Source organism: Anguilla anguilla, chromosome 9 (genome assembly GCF_013347855.1).
Source record: "Anguilla anguilla isolate fAngAng1 chromosome 9, fAngAng1.pri, whole genome shotgun sequence".
NCBI classification, from domain to species: Eukaryota; Metazoa; Chordata; class Actinopteri; order Anguilliformes; family Anguillidae; genus Anguilla; species Anguilla anguilla.
Window position 1 is genome coordinate 30,155,350 of NC_049209.1, and position 19,933 is coordinate 30,175,282.

At 46.0% G+C, this 19,933-nt stretch overlaps 1 protein-coding gene across 5 annotated transcripts in view; it reads right to left on the minus strand.

Moving 5' to 3' along the window:
- Positions 1-19,933, minus strand: part of dacha (dachshund a) — a 156,940-nt gene that overhangs the window by 63,249 nt on the left and 73,758 nt on the right. The gene's annotated exons all lie outside the window — the stretch shown is intronic.

Genomic DNA, 19,933 nt, shown 5'->3' on the forward strand with positions numbered 1-19,933 from the left:
TGTGCGTAAGCACTGAGTACAAGAACTTTGAGTAAGCACTGAGTACAAGAGTTGTGCGTAAGCACTGAGTACAAGAACTTTGAGTAAGCACTGAGTACAAGAGTTGTGCGTAAGCCAGAGAGTTGCAGAGACTGGAATGAGTGCAGCGACTGGGATTAAAAGTCACCCATCCTCACATAAAAATAATAAAAGTTGAAAAAATGCACAATCCCGGCATTGTCTACATGCGTTTTTTTCTCTTTTTAATATTAAGAGTGTACTCTCTATAAAAGGGAGCCGAGATCAAAAAAGTAAGGGGGTAATTGATGTTTGACTAAAGTCGTGACCCATGGAGGAGGCAGGCCGCAGATGAAAGAGTGGCTGCTTTCAGGAGCAGACAGATAGATTGCTTATTGTTTGCCTTTCATATAACGATTCAGATGTGGGGAACGCAGGCCCCCCGTTCCAGAGGGCCCGGTCTCCGGCGGGACTCTGTGAGAACGGAGCTGAGGGGTCAGCCGTGACCGACGGGAGGACACGCCCAGCCAGCTTCTCATTCCCCCGCTTTTAATCAGACGGCCAAATCTGCCAGTTATTTGTTAACCTGGCCCGGCGCAGACAACAGAGGCCCATTGTGATGTCACAGGTACGGAGTCAGGCCCCTCCTCAACCCCCACCCCCCCCCGCCCCCGCCCTCAACTCTTCAACCACATCGCTGCCAATTTATTTTTTCATATCCTGTTTGACATGACATTCAGTGCATTACAGAGGATTACTGTGTGAGAAAAAATTCCACCAGAGAATAAAACAGAGAAAAAAAACATACAGCATCCAGTTTCCTTCTGCTATTTTGTTTCTTTCCTTTCTTGTTTTATTTGGAAATGCTAATTGATTGATTGCAACGAATGCAGCATCTGTAAAAACAGGGCAAATGTCATTGGCATTTGGCACATAATGTCAAATGCAGGGAACATTGCCCTCCACCTGATCTTCCCTCCCCTGAATTTGGGGAAAAATACGGCAGGTCTATGGTGAGGAAAGAGGGCACGTCTCAGGCAAGAAAACAGACTGTGTCTTGGGTGACAGCAGAGTGTCCTCCAACAATGCACTGCAGCATCTCAAAGCAGTGTGAATTGTGATTGGGGGGGGGGGTGGCATTAGGGGGGTTGGGTTTTATGCAGATACAGTACTTTGATAGCTACTTGTTTGTGCACAGATTGCATTTTACATCAAATGTTTATGTTTTTTGCTTTTTTAAAACTGCACAAATTTTTTTAGGATCCTTCTGTGTCAACACAGTCAGGCACTCGGTGCAGTGCAGTGACCCAACACTCAGCACACATCCTCACACTGTATCTCTACTGCGTTTGGAAGGATTCACAACGAGTCACCAGGATTCAGTCATGGCCATTTCTCAAACAGGGAGGAAGGAGGTCTGATTGTGCTGGTGAGTGCAAAAAAAAAAATGGGGTGGGGGGGGGTGGGAAAGAAACAAACAACCTGTGAGAACAGGTACAGTGAGATCCTTTTCTCCAACATAAAGGGTGAACCAAGAAAATCTCTGTTCTGTTCTCAGACCGGACGCATTATTACATTTTGCATTTCTCCCTTTCAGAGCCCAGAGCCGAGCCTTGTCTCCGCGCTGACAGCGTGTTCTCTGAAAGTATCAAGTGCGCGCTGAGAGAGAGAGAGAGGGGAGAGCAGGGCGAGACGGGGCCGCGGCTTTCATTCCCGAGCTGAATAAATACTGCTCTCCCGTTCTACACTTTCAGTAAGACGAGATAGCGGGAAAGGGGCAGAAGAGGAGCGGAGTATTTTATTCACCCTCGGAATGTCCTGAGAGCGGCGGGAGGGGACGAGACGCGAGCGCTACAAAGGCGGATGGCTGCGAGGCGTAATCGAGTCGCTGGCACGCGGAGCGCAGGGAGAGCGCCGCAGAAATAGGACAGGATGAAAGTGACTAATAAAGTCAGCGTTGCCCAGGCTCGCAGCCGCAATTAGCATGAGTGGGAGGAGCGGGGCGCCACAGCCCGGTGCCCGGGTTCCACCACAGGGCGGACGGGCTTACGAGCGTGCGTGTGTGTGTGTGTGTGAGTGTGTGTGTGTGTGTGAGTGTGTGTGAGTGTGTGTGTGTGAGTGTGTGTGTGTGTGTGTGAGTGTGTGAGTGTGTGTGTGTGAGTGTGTGTGTGTGTGTGAGTGTGTGTGTGTGTGTGTGTGTGTGTGTGTGCGTGGGTGTGTATGTGTGTGTGTGTGTGTGCTTGCGTGAGTGTGTGCGTGTGTGTGTGTGCGTGTGTATGTGTGAGTGTGTGCGTGCGTGTGTGTGTGTGTGTGTGAGAGTGTGTGCGCTTGCGTGAGTGTGTGCGTGCGTGTGCGCGCGCGGGTGTGTGTGTGTGTGTACATGCATGTGTGTGTGTGTGCGTGCATGTGTGTGGGCATGTGTGTGAATAACTAGAGTAAGTAGACACTACACCAGTGAGTTGCAAGTTCAAATCCCTGATATGGCACCAGGAGGGTCCTCTACCTGAGGACACTGCAGGAAACATAGCCCCTCTGACTACTGAAGAAATAAAGCCCTGATATTCCCACAGAGGCAGAAGCTACAGCACGCTGAAGAGCAGCAACCACATGGGGAATTGATTAGCCACACTGTGCAATGCCCGTGTTCCATAATAAAAGCAAACAGGCATATTATTATCACTCTACCTCATACTCAATACCCAGCAGAGGCAGACAGTGCTGTACAATCATAATCTACTTCCTGAAGTCACGGGCCATCAGCCTTATATATCCTATATGTTTCATACGTGCAGACATGATTAACTCTATAGTCTCCGCCCCTGTCTCTCCAGCCAGGTCCTCTTTCAATGGGGACTTCCACACACCAGTAAAAGACAGACATCTCATGTTTTTGTGACAATGACCGAGACTTCTTTCCTGCTGCCACAATCGATGACATCGTTCCTACCGAAATACAGACACAAGGACTGTGTTGGGGCCGTGAAAGTTGTAATTAGTCTTAATGAACCGTGTGTTTCTGAAAGCGGTGGTTGGGGACGGGGTGTGTTCAAAGGGGGGAGGCTGTGCTGCTGCCTGTTCTCCACACTGACACACATAACGTGGAAGAAAGACTAACTAGAGGAGTTAGTCTAACAGGGGAAAGACTAGAGGAGTCTAACAGGGGTGAGGGAAATGCACGCAGGATTCAAACACGGGCGTGGAGTTTGAGGAGCTCGGAGTGTTAAGAGATAAAATTCAAATATCGGCGGAAGCCACGGCGGTTATCACGCGTGACAGACAGTCCAGGGGACAGGACCAGAGACTCGTACGGCTCAGGACTGTCTGTACTCTGTCGCTAAACAGCGCAGCATCCAAAGGGGATATCTCTTTGCTGGCGTGTAGTGTCTGTACACAGCAAGCGCCCTGCTGGGTATTTTTAAAGTAAGCCTCTGTCTGCGCGTCAGACGCAGATTCCGTGTTTACTGTCATGGCTACATGCTCGGGGAGTCTGGGTAATACGTTCAGCATCGTTTCCGCCAAACCCCGGCGATGCCGGGCGAGTGATGGCATGCAGCACTTTATCAATAAATTCATACGCCAGCCAGAGCAGGTGTGATGAATGCGCTCGCGCCGCCGAGACAATGCAGACAGTTATTACACATTTCTGTTCTGAGCGCACAACTTCTCCGGCGGCACGGCCAGCTCCATACTTCTGGCCCAGGCGGTTTTCGCGCGACTACGCATCGGCAGTTCGTGTTATTGAAAAATCCTGTGATTATTTAAATCCTTTATATTATTTTTATAAATATTAATGCAAGTACTGTATTTAAGCATCCAGCCACGGGATCACACCCACACTGAGATGCAACACCACGAGAGCACAGCCTGGACTCCTGCGCGTAAAGTGCGTAAGGCGCGTAAAGTGCGTAAAGTGCATACGGTGCGTAAGGTGCGTAAGGTGTGTAAAGTGCGTAAGGTGTGTAAGGTGCGTAAGGCGCGTAAAGTGCATAAGGCGCGTAAAATGCGTAAGGCGCGTAAAGTGCGTAAGGTGCGTAAAGTGCGTAAGGCGCGTAAGGCGCGTAAAGTGCGTAAGGCGCGTAAAGTGCGTAAAGTGCGTAAGGTGTGTAAAGTGCGTAAGGTGTGTAAAGTGCGTAAGGCGCGTAAAGTGCATAAGGCACGTAAAGTGCGTAAGGCGCGTAAAGTGCGTAAGGTGCGTAAAGTGCGTAAGGTGCGTAAGGCGCGTAAAGTGCATAAGGCGCGTAAGGTGCGTAAGGTGCGTAAAGTGCGTAAGGCGTGTAAGGCACATAAAGTGCGTAAAGTGCGTAAGGTGTGTAAGGTGCGTAAGGTGTGTAAGGTGCGTAAGGCGTGTCAGGTGCGTAAGGCGTGTCAGGTGCGTAAAGTGCGTAAAGTGCGTAAAGTGCGTAAGGTGCGTAAGGTGCGTAAGGTGCGTAAGGTGCGTAAGGCGCGTAAAGTGCATAAGGTGCGTAAGGTGCGTAAGGCGTGTAAGGCACGTAAAGTGCGTAAAGCGCTTAAAGTGCGTTTACGTTCCTTCATCATTCGCATGACCGCGCGTTTTCAGAACACAGTTTTCAGTAATTTTGCGTTTTCTACATCAAAGTTTTTCCGTGACGATGCGAGGACGTCTCTGTCGACCCGAAGGTTAAAATGGGTGTGGCCTCCTTTTCGACGAAACGGGTAAAAAAAAAAAAAAAACACGGTCCCAGAGCTGGGAGGAAAGGGGGCCAGAAACCCTGTGAAAGGGTCCCACGGACGCCCCTTCCCCACCCGACGTCCTGTACGGCGGGAGCTGGGGCGCGCAGCCGCGCTGGCGGAGCCGGTGATTGCGCCCCTGAGTGGCCCACAGGCCGCAGCGCGTAATTAGCACACCGCGGCAGCCCGAGTTTTTATATCACATCAAGGTAAAATTACACTTCAATGAGAGAAGATTACTTTTATCAAACGGGGAATAAGCCGTTAATTAACTCCCTGCTGTACCAATCTCTTTCTCTCTCCTCTTTTTCCGGGCACGCAACTGTTATTATTATCAGCTTTGACCCCAGCGTGCGAAGGGACTGGAAAAGGCAGAATTAGGCAATAATGCATTTTTAATTGTGAGTAAAGAGCTCAGCGGGGTCTTATCAGCGCTTCCGCGGGTGAGATGTGTTTTTTTTTCTCTTTTTTTAAATTCGGTTGTGTTTGCGCGTGTACAGCTGGGGCTGTAATCAGTGTGGGGGCGTTGGGTGGGCGTTCGGATCAGAACGTATCATCAGCAGTTGCCGTGTCACGGCGCAGGAGTGGGAGGGAGGGAAGGATCTGATTAATAACCCCGTGAGCCGAGCCCACACCCCACTCTTCACCTCCGTCTACAGCCCCGCTGCTCCAAACACACTTACACATACACACAAACACACATACGCATACATGCACATACACGCACATACACATACACACAAACACACCTACACATACACACAAACACACATACACATACACACAAACACACATACGCATACACATGCACATACACGCACATACACATACACACAAACGCACATACGCATACACATGCCCATACACGCACATACACATACACACAAACGCACATACGCATACACATGCCCATACACGCACATACACATACACACAAACGCACATACGCATACACATAAACACACATACGCATACACATGCCCATACACGCACATACACATACACACAAACACACATACACATACACATGCCCATACACACAAACACACATACGCATACACATGCCCATACACACACATACACATACACACAAACACACATACGCATACACATGCCCATACACGCACATACACATACACACAAACGCACATACGCATACACATAAACACACATACGCATACACATGCCCATACACACACATATACAACACACACACACGCACATAAACCCACACACACATACACACACGCAAATACATACGTGCATACATACACACACACACACACACACACATGCATGCGAACATGCACACATACAAAAATGCTTGCATACACACACATACCCACCCACCCACACACACACACACACACACACACACAGAATCACATAAACGGATATGTTCACACACACAAACAAACATGCATACACTGCACCTGGATCACATGTGGACTGTTTTTTAACAAAAAAGAACATATTATTATACTAATATTAATCACTACTACTACTATTATTGTATGCCTATGGTGTGTGTGTGTGTGTGTGTGTGTGTGTGTATTTGCATGTTTGTGTGCACATTTGTGTGAGCGCGTATCACACCGCGGTTCCTCCCCTGTCTGTAGCTCCCTCTGATCCAGGATCAGTGGTGATTGCAGGAGCGTTTTCAACCTGAGGAAGTGGTTAATGTTTCATGGACATACCCACCGGAGTTCTCATGGCCTACCGCCCAATATCCACAACTTAAGCAGAAATAAATGGGCCAAGTGTTCAAAGTCTAAGAAGGCCGGAAAGTGTTTGGAGAGCACTTTTTACGGTCTCTTTCTCTCTCGCTTACTCTCATTCCTTCTCTCTCTCTCTCTCTCTCTCCACTTTGTTTTTTAATTAACTAAGACATGTTGTATTTTTATTTTGTGACTTGCTGTGTTAGCTCCAGGGTATGACTGTATTAACATGTAACAAAGGGTGTAGAATAACTCCAGCGATATTAATGACTACACATTTTTTTAAAGGTACACAGCATAGTATGTATTAAAAATCTTTAATTTTGAAGAATATGCATTCTCTACATCCTCAAAGTCTTTCGGCCCTTTCTGAAACTGCAGCAGTAACATTTTTAATACCTGTAATGAGAATGTAAATATATGAAAGTTTATATTAAGATTTTTTATTGGGACCATTTCTGATGCAAAGCCTGGGTTCTAGTCCAGCTAATTAATTACCTATTTTATTAGTAATGGTTTACCACTTTAATCACATCTTCATTGGCCCTTTCTAATACTTTCAAATGTAGATTATTTATCACTCTGCAAAAGGGACAGGTTCTCATTGTGCATTTATTATAATATTGCATACACATTACTTCCTCTGTGTTCATTGCAGCCAGTGAATGGCAGAGATATTTTTATGATGTTTGTATATATTACCCTCAGCGATAATGTATTGCCAATGAGAGCTTTGCAAACGTACAGTGAATGAAATTAATTTCAATAGTCCTTTGTGTTTTTAATCAGTGTTTCAGGAAACATTTTAATTAAGATGCCAGTATTTATTTTGTTGAAGTCAAAGACAATCCCCCACTTATGAAAACCAATGTGACTGTTTTGTTCTGTACGACTGTGCTGTACTCCAGCAGGTCATTACAATAGGCTAGAACAGTAATGGTGTGTGAATGTAACTCTCCACTCTGTGTGTACTCTTCACCTCAAATAACCCCTTTCTGTGCAGACACAAAACATCATCACCCTCCCATTATCTCCTCTCTTACAGTACATTTACCCACACACTCATATACTCACACACATACACATACTGACACACTCACACACATACGCACACTCACATTCAAACATACACATACTCACACACACATACGCTCACATACTTACAAACACAGACACTCATACACACTTAAACACACAACCGCATACACACTCACATACACACACTCACATACTTACAAACACACGCACTCATACACACTTAAACACACAACCGCATACACACTCACATACACACACTCACATACTCACAAACATACAGTACACACACAACCACATACACACACACTTACATACACGCATACACACACTCACACACATGCACACATACACACATACGCACACTCACATTCAGACATACACATACTCACACACACACTCACATATTCACATACACACACATGCACACAAACACATACACACTCTCACACAATCACATACTTGCACACACTTACACACACAATCACATAAACAGATACATGCACTCGCTTAACATACATCCCAGAGATTGCCCGAAACAAACAGCCTCTGATTTCTGAGTAATTCGGTCTGGGCAGATTGCGGGGAAATTAGCCTGTCCAATGCCCTTCATCGTTAAAAAAATTTGATCCGAAAATGATTGCGATTTAGCAAAGAAAATATAACTTCCTGCGCCCCAGAAATAGCAGCTGTCTCACTAAGGAAAAGAACATAATAACACACTCATCAAAGCACTGAAGAGACTTCTGTTGCTGTTTACTTCAGACATCTCCTCCAACTGCAAAGAGTTTGTCTGGGCTTCTGTTTGTTGCCGTCTTGCTTCTTGGCCTACTGGTGATCGACCACCCCTTATTAATACCATTAATTACTGAAGAACAAAGGTTTCACCTCCTTCCTGCTTCAAAGGGAGTCCTGGGTGTGTGGATCATTAAAACAGCCTGTCTGGTGCCCTGCGGGACATCTGCTGTTTATTCCAGCGCTCGACCACAAGCAACAGGCCCAACTTCGGCGCTAACCTTGAGCTTCTGGCTCTCATCTGCATTCGATTGAGCTTCCCTGCTTTCTTTTCCCCTCGCCTTTAAAAAAGTCGCAAGAGAGGACGGAGGAAAAGAGCTGCTTTTTCTCCTCCCATCCACTGGGGGGCCCCCAGGGAGATACCTGCAGCCTAGCCGCCTGAACGCCTGACGGGTCACTAGATTTTTAAAAAAAGAACTGGAGGAAACACATAAAGCAACCTGCATGAGCATGTGTGTGCGAGTGCCTGTTTGCCACCTGAATAATCTATTGTAGGTAAATAAGTCAAATTAATTTGGTTTAAAATTTTAAAAAAACCTGCCTCGGCTTGGCATAGGTAAGTTATGTGTCTCCATTCATCATGCCCCCTAAAAGGACTCTGCAAATCCGAGCGCATTTGAAGCCTTTCCTCTATTGTTCAGTATAAAAGAACGTGTCATGGGGAAGAAAGGCGAGGGCAAACAGTCAAGGAAAAACACAGAGGCCCTTCCCGGTCCCGGCGGCCCCTGGTTGGTCAGTCCAAACCGGCGGAAGGTGATCGATGAGCACAGCAGAGGTCTCCAGTCACTCCCTCACTCTAAAAACTCACATCAACACAGGCAACTGGGGCGGGGTGGGGGGTGGGGGGGGCGGCAGAAGCATTCGGTGTGAAAACAGGGGCGTAGAAGCAGAAACAATAGTGACAGGCGCACTGGCTGCAGCTTGCGTCCCGGATTAGCTCCAATAGCCATAATAAATGAAACAGAGAATAAAATAAAAACAATTTTACACTGACTGAAGGCTTGACTTATAGGAAGTGGCAGCTCCACTGGCCCCAGGCACCGCATTAGTTTTGCCACTCGATAATTTGACTGATTCACTTGAGTGGCCCGAAGACGACATTTTCTGCCTGATTTCAGCGTAATCAAGTCACCTGCTTAGAGATCAGCCAGGCCAAGCCAGACAGAGCAAGCAGCCAGCGAGGAAAAGGGCAGAGAGAGGACAAAACACATGGAGACCAGCGCTGAGAGGGAGGAAGACTAGTGCTGAGAGAGAGGAAGACCAGCTCTGAGAGAGAGGAAGACCATCTCTATGAGTGAGGAAGATCATCTCGATGAGTGAGGAAGACCAGCTCTGAGAGAGAGGAAGACCATCTCTATGAGTGAGGAAGATCATCTCGATGAGTGAGGAAGACCAGCTCTGATAGTGAGGAAGACCAGTGCTGAGAAGGAGGAAGACTAGTGCTGAGAGAGAGAAAGGCCATCTCTATGAGTGAGGAAGACCAGCTCTGAGTGAGGAAGACCAGCTCTGAGTGAGGAAGACCAACTCTGACAGTGAGGAAGACCAGCTGTGAGAGTGAGGAAGACCATCTCTATGAGTGAGGAAGACCAGCTCTGAGTGAGGAAGACCAGCTCAATAAGTGAGGAAGACCAGCTCTGAGAGTGAGGAAGACCATCTCAATGAGTGAGGAAGACCAGCTCTGAGAGTGAGGAAGACCATCTCAATGAGTGAGGAAGATCAGCTCTGTGAGTGAGGAAGACCAGCTCTGAGAGTGAGGAAGACCATCTCGATAAGTGAGAAAGACGAGCTCTGAGAATAAGGAAGACCATCTCTATGAGTGAGGAAGACCACCTCTGTAAGTGAGGAAGACCATCTCTATGACTGAGGAAGACCACCTCTGTGAGTGAGGAAGACCAGTGCTCAAACTGAGAAAAGTCAATGCTAAGAGTGATGAAGACTTGCACTGATAATGAGTGAGAGGAGTTTCTGCAGTTGAGGAAGGACAGTGCAGAAAGTAAAACAGGGCAGAGATAACAGGAAGAGAGGTGTGTGTGTGCACATGTGCATGTGTGTGTGTGTGTGTGCATATGTGCATGTGTGTGTGTGTGCTTGTGTGTGCATGTATGTGCGTGTGTGTGTGTGTGTATGTGCGTGTGTGTGTGTGTGTGTGTGTGTGTGTGTGTGTATGTGCAAGTGTGTGTGTGTGTGTGTGTGTGCGGTTTGCAGGGTGTGCTGCTTTTATGGGAGATGTGAGATCTGAGGTGCCTGGCTCAGGAATCTGTCAGGGCGGGGGGGGGGGGGGGGGGGCTGCACAGCAGTTGAAGTGACCTTTGCTTAACCTTTCATATGTTGAAAGCACATTTCTACACTCACTTATTAATTTGGACAAGGTCACCTTTTTCATTTTAATACCAGATTAGCGGAGCCAGATCGTGAACTTTGATGTAGAAAAATGTGCAGATGAGGGAGGCGCTCGGGGACGGCTTGTAAAAATTAGCAGCACTTTATTGATGTGATATTGACATTATTTGTTCGAGGAGAAATGTCAGCATATGCAGAGTAAGCACTAAGCCCTGCATTTACATACAGAACAAATGCAGAGCACACCCTACAGAACACAGGCCCCGTCCAGCATTAAAGCACAGCGGATACAGCTAGGCGTGCCGCGCACGTTTAATTAAGACACCAGCTTAACTTTTCAGCCTGGACTGAACACCGCACTCATCATACCGAAGTCTCACCGGTAACACAAACGTGGTCCTATTCTGGGAGCTCAAAAAAAATAATCATACGGTTATATCACCTATGATCCAAAAATGTTCACGGTCATCATTTTTGGTTATTAAATTGCTGTCTGGCAAAAGTAAACCATCAGAAGTGGATTAAGTACAGTCTTCTGAGTAAAAACTAGTGTGTAATGACCAGTGACCTCACGTCCCATCCACCGATCTTAACCTGGGTTGTTCTGGGAATTGACATCACTTGCCCTGCCCACTCTGGGTGTTTCCCAGTAAGATTGACAGCACCACCCAGAGCGTGTCCAATTTGATGTCATCACTGGCCCTGTTCAGCCTGGATGCGTCTTGGAGGCCGACATCCTTCGCCTCCCCTTCCCTGTCGGTGTCACGAGGGCCGACATCCCCGGCCCCGCCCTGTCCCGACCCTCTCTCTCCCTGGGCCTCCGGTGCTGAAAAGGCTCCCTCACACTGGCTGTGTATGACAAGCGCTAATCCACTCAGCCACTGAGACATTTCCTTAATCCCTGGCCCCTGGAGGCCACAGTTGGGCCCATGTCACCAGGGGTGGGATAGTGGGGGGGGGGGGGGGAGGGATTAGCGTGACTAATCCCGCCCCCGTACCCCATGATAGACCGAGCGCGCGCCCTGATTGAAAGACGGCGCTCTCCGAGGCGTCTTCTGTAAGAGGTTTTACACACGGCTCGCCTGCAGCACAGCTCACGCAGTCCTGCGCCTGACTCACTGACTTCAAACTGTCACTCATCTCCCAACTCTAATTAAGTCGCTAATTATAGTATTAATACCTCCAACCACTGCCAAAATAAAGAGGACACATCCACCACAGACGGGCCGACAGACCAACCGACTGACAGGCGGACGGACGGACGGACGGCGATGGGTAGCAGCACAGGGCTCAGGTTTAGCGCTGCAGAACTTCATGAGATCATCTGATCAGCTCTGGTGACACAATAGACACAAATGGTCCCTTTAGGGCCCTACAGCAAAGCAAAGGGAAATGTGATTCACGCACACACACACACACACACACACACACACACACAGAGTGAGCACACACACAAACACACACACACACACACACACACACACAGAGCATCCACACAGAGTCAGCACACACACAAACACACCCACAGAGCATGCGCACACAGCACAGATCGATTCACATACATGCATGCACACAAACACTCCAAATATACAAGCACAGACACACACACACACACACACACACACGCACACACACTGTTACGTATGCCGGCACACACCCCGTTTCCAAAGCCAACCCGCACCTAATGCCTTGTAGCGCAGTATATAGTAGTGCGCTATAGTTGCATGTAGGGTAAGTATATTAGGCAATCACTCAACATGGAACTGATTTACTCCACTTAATTTACTCCCTGCAGAAAGCGCCTATCACGTCCCTGTAAGAACAGTCTCCGTCCGACTGGTTAATTAAGGCTGCGCGGGTTCTGAATGGGCGGACGGGATAAGTGCAGCGCTCTGAATAAGCGCCCAGCGCGCACCTTCCCGCGCCGCTCCCGCGCTTCGGCAGGATCAATAGATCCTGAAGGAGAAGTAATGGGGTCTGAAAGAGAGGGAGCGGAGGAAGACTCTGAGCCGCGCGCAGGATGAAAACGAGCCCTTGTGATCGCCGAAGCTCTCGGCGCTGGCCGGAGCGCAGCTCTCGTTACTGTAAGGCCTTTGTCTTACAGTCGCGGACACATTAGCAGAGCGGGCGCCGCACTTCGCTGAGAGCGCGTTTGAAGATAGGCAGATCTCTTGTAAGACAAATTAAAAGCCCCCCCCCCCCCCCCCCCCCCCGTACCCCCCCTCCCTCGCTCCCTCCCCCCTCCCCCCCGACCCTTCATTAAATGAGGATTGTGCGGCCACCCACCTGTGCGTCTGTGTTTCATTTAGGGCCGCGCTTTGGTGAGCCGCGCGCGCTTCAGACCTCAGCGCCGTGTCAGTTTACAGCCGGGCCGTCCCGGAGACCCGGCCCGCCTTCAACGAGCGCCGGAATACCCCGAAAACGGACACTCCGACACGCCGACACGCTGCCGGCGCAGAGCACGTGCGTTCGCCCAGCTCGACGCACTGCACAATTACAGCGGCTCGCAGAGACAGAGAGCCATTCCTCAGAACCTTCATTCGTCCAACGAAATTAGAATTTCTGCAATTTGTAGAAACGCCGTTTGTGAATACTGTTTTTCTGAGTCCCTTTTTATTGCCTCTCTCTCTATTTGTATTTTAACTGCCCACTAGCCAATTGCAATGTGTGTGATATGAGAAGGAAGATTAATATGAGAAGGCTGGTGCCGTATTCATAAAGTGTCTCATGGTAGTGTTGGAGTGCTGATCTAGGATCAGTTAATTAGGATAGCATTTGGACAGGGGGACATCTGATCTAAGCACTTCTATTCTGAGATGCTTTATGAATACAGGCCCGAGTGAGGATTCTCTTGCAGTTAGGATGCAAAAATACAACACGTCAGGGCTGCATTCAAAAGACAAAGGGGCTGATGGGAGATTGAGTACAGAGCTTATCAAGAATGTTTGTTTTGTTAAATGCACACCAGTAGAATCCATATGGAATAGTAACATATTTTAATATATACTGGTAAATTAAAATCATATTCAATTTAAATATATTGTGTAATATATATATGAAATAATAAATTAACAATATGGATTTAAATATATTTGAAAATATATGCATTATATGTAAGCACATATATGTATTAACATATATTAAATACATCATAAATATGCAAAAGCAGCCAATTTAGAATAGTTAAATGTAGTTATACAATATATTTGAAATGGATATAAATATATGATGTAAACATGTGTAATAAATAGATTAAGAAATATAAGTATATATATTATTATTGTTCACAGGGAGTTCCACAAAACCTTTTTTTTTTTCCTTATGGGAAGACTTCAGTTCTGAGAGAGGCAGCATGGGTGTGGGTATTTTAAGAGAAACAGTGGCCAGACAAACAAAGACCTGCCAGATCTTTCAATTTACCTAAAATATATACAATCAGCATGTTCAACTTCAATCATAACTTCTGGAACGTAAAGGAGCAAGCATGCGTCCAGGGCCAACAGGCCCAAGAAAAACACTATGCTGAGGGCGCTACATTACTGAGTTACAGTAAAGACATATACCTGACAGCAGGTACATGTTCTAAAGCCTCTACTGGAAGGCAGCTCCGCGTAAGGAAATACTCTTAAAAATCCCAAAGTGCGTGCGGACTTCTGGGGTTTTAACAGGGCGCTGTCACTCCCGCTTGCTGATATCTACATTCCTGTCAGCGGCTGGTCTGGGACTGGATTCATTAGTATGCAGGATGGCAGCTCCACCCCATATGCCACTAAACAGGTCCCCATGTTTTATTTATTCAAAGTTATTTTACCCTCAGTTTTAACCCCTTTGGGGTGCAAACTGGGAGACAGACTACTAATCTGGGAAGAGACAGCCACTATATACACCCCACACACACACACACACACACACACACCCAGCAATGGGCAACTTAGGGTGGGGAGGCGGGTGATTGTTGTGGCGGAGGCAAAACTCTCTGCCTCACTTGGCAGGGAATTCTGGGAAGGGTGTGTGAAGTGTCAGGGTGCAGGGTGGATAGATGCTAAACAACAACATGATGAAGCAGAAAAGTGCATGTGCAGGATTTGGGTACCAGAGAAGGAGAATGTTTGTGCCAGAGCGAGAAGGAGACAGGGAGAAGGAGAGAGAGAGAGCGAGAGAGACAGAGAAAGAGAAGAAGAGAGAGAGCATGAGACAGACAAGAGACAGAGAGAAGGAGAGAGAGAGCGAGAGAGACAGAGGCAGAGAGGAAGAGAGAGAGCAAGAGAGAAACAGACAGAAAGAGAGAGAGAGCGAGAGGGACAGAGACAAAGAGACAGAGAGGAAGAGAGAGAGAACGGGAGAGACAGAGACAGAGAGAAGGAGAGAGAAAGCAAGAGAGACAGAGAGGAAGAGAGAGAGAGTGAGAGACAGAGAGAGGGGTTCGGGGAGCTGTAATCAGAGAGCGAAACAGCAGTTATAAACAGTTTGTCAGGATGAAACGTGCTGGACAGAGGCAGAGCTCTCCTCTGGGGGTGGGGGGAGGGCGAGCAGATGGAGCACCTATCCCTGTGGGACGTGTCATTCATCAAAGTCACCAGGAAGAGCCCAGCCCGTCTCTTCCAACAGAGAGAGAGAGGGGAAGGGAGAGAGAGAGAGTGTGTTTGTGTGTGTGTGTGTGTGTGTGCCTGAAAGAGAAAGTGTGTGTGCGTGCCTGAGAGAGTGTGTGTGTGTGTGTGTGTGTGTGTGTGTGAGAGAGTGTGCATGTGTGTGAGTGTGTGTGAGAGAAAGTGTGTGTGTGTGTGTGTATATGTGTGCATGTGCATGAATGTGTGTGTGTGAGAGAGAAAGATGATTATTTTATTTTATTTTATTATTGTTTGGTTATTATTATTATTATTATTATTATCTTTCATTCAATTTATTTATCTATTTTTGTTATTACTGTTGGTCTTTGTAACTCTTGCTTTGGCAACACTGCATGCCATGCCAATAAAGCACTTTAAATTGAAATTAAGAGAGAGTGTGTGTGTGTGTGTGTGTGTGTGAGAGAGAGAGAGAGAGAGTGACAGAGAGAGAGGAGATATAAGAAGAGATACAGGGGGAAGTTTGCCGATAGGGAGTGATAGATTCTTTTTTTATTTTGTTTTGTTCTGACAGAGGGAGGAGACAGTGAGTCAATCTTGTACATCCATTTATTAAAATGCTCGGGCAGCGCCGGGTAAGTCCTGTCACGCTAAGAAAGCCGGTCTGTGTCTTTGAGAGCGAGAGAGACAGAGGGAGGGAGAGAGAACGAGAGAGCGGGGCATAAAGAATACCCCACGTCTAAGTCACATTAGCGGCAGCAGCAATGGATCTGTGTGCTTTGGCAACAGCTGATCCTCTCATTAACTCCATTATCTTAATGCAGTCAGCCACTATATCACTTCAGTCGCCATGTGGCACCTCAGATCGCGCTGAGTGGGAACGCGGCTCAGCACACTGCCCCCGTCATGTGACCTCAGCCGACAAATCACTTTGCAGGGTTCTAATGCCCCCTCCTGACAAGGACCCCTGACTCAGCTGAAAATCGCAGCTGCCAGGTACGTCAGCCAGAATCCACGTGGGCGCGTCCTAGGGCGTGTCAGCGGACGTGTCATTGGGTATTCGGGAATTACGCGGTTTTACAGGAAATGCAGAAGGCCACCTGGCAGAAGATGGAAGTGCTATTTAAGACCCCGTGCAATCACTTTGAAGAATTTGAAGTGTTCATTTGACAAAACTGTTCTTACTGTTCTGAAAGGTATTAGCAGGTATTTTCTTTTTGATGTAAAGCTTGGGCTGGCAACCGGTGACCCGCGGTAAAAAAATATGACCACCCAGAAATATTTTTTTAGCCTGCCAAATCCTACCGCCTTCCCCCATAAAAATGTATTTTTGTCAATTAATTTGGCTAAATTAAAAACGAGGCAGCGTGGACACAACTACATTTCCCTGTGGGTTAAATGTCGGAAACAAAATCGTATTTTTAAAATTCATTTAAATTGAAAAGGAAATAAAAATTACCTTTGCCTTGCTGAGTGCAAAAATAATAAAATCACGTGCAAAAATGTTACATTGAATTCATTTTGATTCATGATTGCATTTTTTGGTTAATATACCCTTGATTTTTATTTACAACCATGGTAAATAGCGTGCACAGCAGCATGAACACATTAACTGTCCATCCACAACCCCTCCCCCCATCACAGACCAGCACCACCTGAACTAACAAAATATTACAAAATTATAACTTACTTAAATTACTGCCCTAATGGCGAAAAATTCATATTTATATCTCAGTGAAACAAGAAGTTCAAAATGACCACTTTTTTTTTGAAAATATGAATTCTTTTGAAAAAATGTTTTCTTTGAATAATTGTACCAAAATTAAAAATGAGATTTTTCTTATATTTTGAGTATAACGTAATGCTGATAAATGACAAAAACATTTTTATAGCCTAGTGTGTGTGTGTGTGTGTGTGTATGTGTGTTTCAGCCAGAGGGCTACATATAATATCTATTATACACTGTCGGTATGCTTTCAGCACAATAGAATATTTCTTAGTCCATTGTTTTGTCACAGCAGTCTGTATGGAATGTTATGAAATTCCATGTGTATTTCCATGGGATTTTTTTTGGGGGGGGGGGGCTTTAAAGGGGTACAGACCAAAACTTTCTTTTAGCTAACAGAGCATAAGCAACATTCTGCATACTGGGTGGTATATGTGCACTAAGATTCATTTATCTAAGGAAAAAAACCGTGGGAACAGCTGCAGGCAGAAAAATTGGGAATTATAATAAGTAAAGATCTGGACACATGTTAACACATGCACACTACTAATAATAATAAATCAATACATAATTTAAAACATTGCAGAAATGATACTGGGTGGTCTCTCTGCTCCCCCTCTCTCTGTCTATCTCTGACCCAGATTGATTTGCTTTCCTGTTGCACTTGCAGAGACGGGAGAGAGAAGAGAATGGTGCTGTACATGATGACCGTGAGCAGGGAAGGCATTCTAATGCAGACAGTTTAGCTCTGTCCCTCAAGTCGCACCTCGGCTTATGATGCTTCTGTCAACAGCAATCCGCCAAACAAAAGGCCCAAACAAAACCGACAAACACTTTCCACTACTTTCGTTTGGTTTTTTTTTCTTCTGGTTCCTTACAGACCCAGGCCCCAGCCCCCGCCCTCAGTTTACAGTTTAAGCAGAGAGAAGAAAACAGCTTCGATGACTAAAAATGAGAACGCCTGTCCACGGATTAATACACAAAACAGAGCGCACGGTCTGCATGGGTCAGTAAACTCGAACCACGGCTGCGGACAGAGGGACAGCTGAGAAAATAAGGACATGAGAAGAAAATAAGAACTGTCTCCATGAATACAAACAGGAAGCTATCGAACGCAGTGACTACTGAATGAAACAAACACACTGTTTTGTTATTCTGATAAATAAATGTGTGTTGTAATTATTTGGCCAATTAAGTTGGTTATTGTGGGTTTATGCTCCATCATATAAAACCATTTAAACTGGGTTTAAACTGCAAGCAGAATCATGATGCGTTATTGTTTGGGGTTGGACTGTAGGATTGACTGTGAACTACTGCTTCTGCCAGAACTCCACGTTCCACCCCAAAACCCAGCACAAACCCCATTCACAAGGGCTTAGTTTTAGGAGAGGTCAGGTAATGTCATTATCATCTAAGCACATCCATAATTTTAGTCTCGCGCAACCTGGCCATGTTGACAATTATTAATGACCACGTTTTTTTCTGTGAACTCACAGGTCCTCTGATAATGCTACTCATGTCTTGGATAGGCACCCCCAATTCTAAGACCACTTGAAGACATATCTGCGCCAGATTTTTCTCCTTTCAAAATCATATGGACGGTTTCACTGTTGTTGCTCTTTGCTCTTTGGCCAAATGAGAATTATGGAAGTCCTTGAGGAAACTTTCCAAACTCTGCCATCCCTTCAAGAATGAGAAAAATTCTATTGAACAGAAGAGTCAGGTCACAGAGGCTTCTAGAATGGGCCGCATACAGTGCCCTCCAAAAGTATGGGAGAGAAATTAGCTATTTTTGCTATATAATAAAGCCATTTGGATTTGAGATCAAATGATGAATATGAGGCAAAGGTACAGACAACCAGCTTTAATGACTGCTGAGTGTTTTTTTATACATGAAAACTCCATGCAAAGGGAAGCACCTGAGCAACCGTTAGCGCCTTTCAGTCATCGGTTAACTTACTTTTGCACAGCTGAGAATGGGGGGACTCAACACAAGAACAACTGTTTCTGTAAAATGGTAAACCACATACGCATATAAATACAGTGAAATAAAAGCTACTTGTATGTACTTTTGTCTCACGTTCACTTTTTGATCTCAAATTCAGATGCCCTAAGTACATAACAAAAAATAACAAATTGCACTGTACTGTTCCGATACTTCTGATGGGCGCTGTATATTCGAGGTAATTTTTGTGTGTGTGTGTGTGTGTGTGTGTGTGTGTGTGTGTGTGTGTGTGTGTGTGTGCTTTGGTTCTGTTTGATGCGGTTGCCATGTCGTTGGCTACCATATGTGTTATTGTTGTAGTTAGTGTAGGTGGAAGCGCACAAATGCATTGGGTGTGATGAATACTTCCAGGGTATAGCCAACATCAAATGTACTCTTTCCTGTCATTTAGGAGGAAATACCACTAGTGTTGTGTTTGTGTTTTTATTAGTGGACAAACTATCACAAAGGAGTAGGCAACCTATTTTAATCACTGGCATTATTATTATTCTACAGACGTTCCCAGGAGAATGTGTTTTACTGAACATGGCACACTGAGAAGACTGATATGCCAAATGGAGAATAACCAAACTGGCCACATGGTGGCGCTATAACAATCGATTGAAAATACAATGTTTATTCTTACACCACTGCTTTGCTGGACACTTGATTCTGATTGGTCAGTGGTCTCAGTATTCCTGTGCAATGGCCACAGTATAATGACTGTTCCTTCACACCAAATTTTCCCGTCACACTCTATGCAGCCAAGCAGTCCAGTTAGAATGCACTCTTGTGTCGGCATCAGTTAACCTGCCAACAGGGAAAAAAGCTTGGAAAGAAGGAAAGGGATATGTAAAAAGGTGGTCTTGCCATGGGGAAATTCCATAATGTAGGACATTATGAGCCATTGTGTGTTTATAACTAAGCTTATACTGTATTATGGCAGCATTATAACTCATTACAAACATTACATTACATTCATTTGGCAGACGCTTTTATCCAAAGCGACGTACAAAAAGTGCATTCCATGGTCGTAGACGACTGCTAAACACGGGTTCAGTAAGGTACAATACTTATTTTGTAC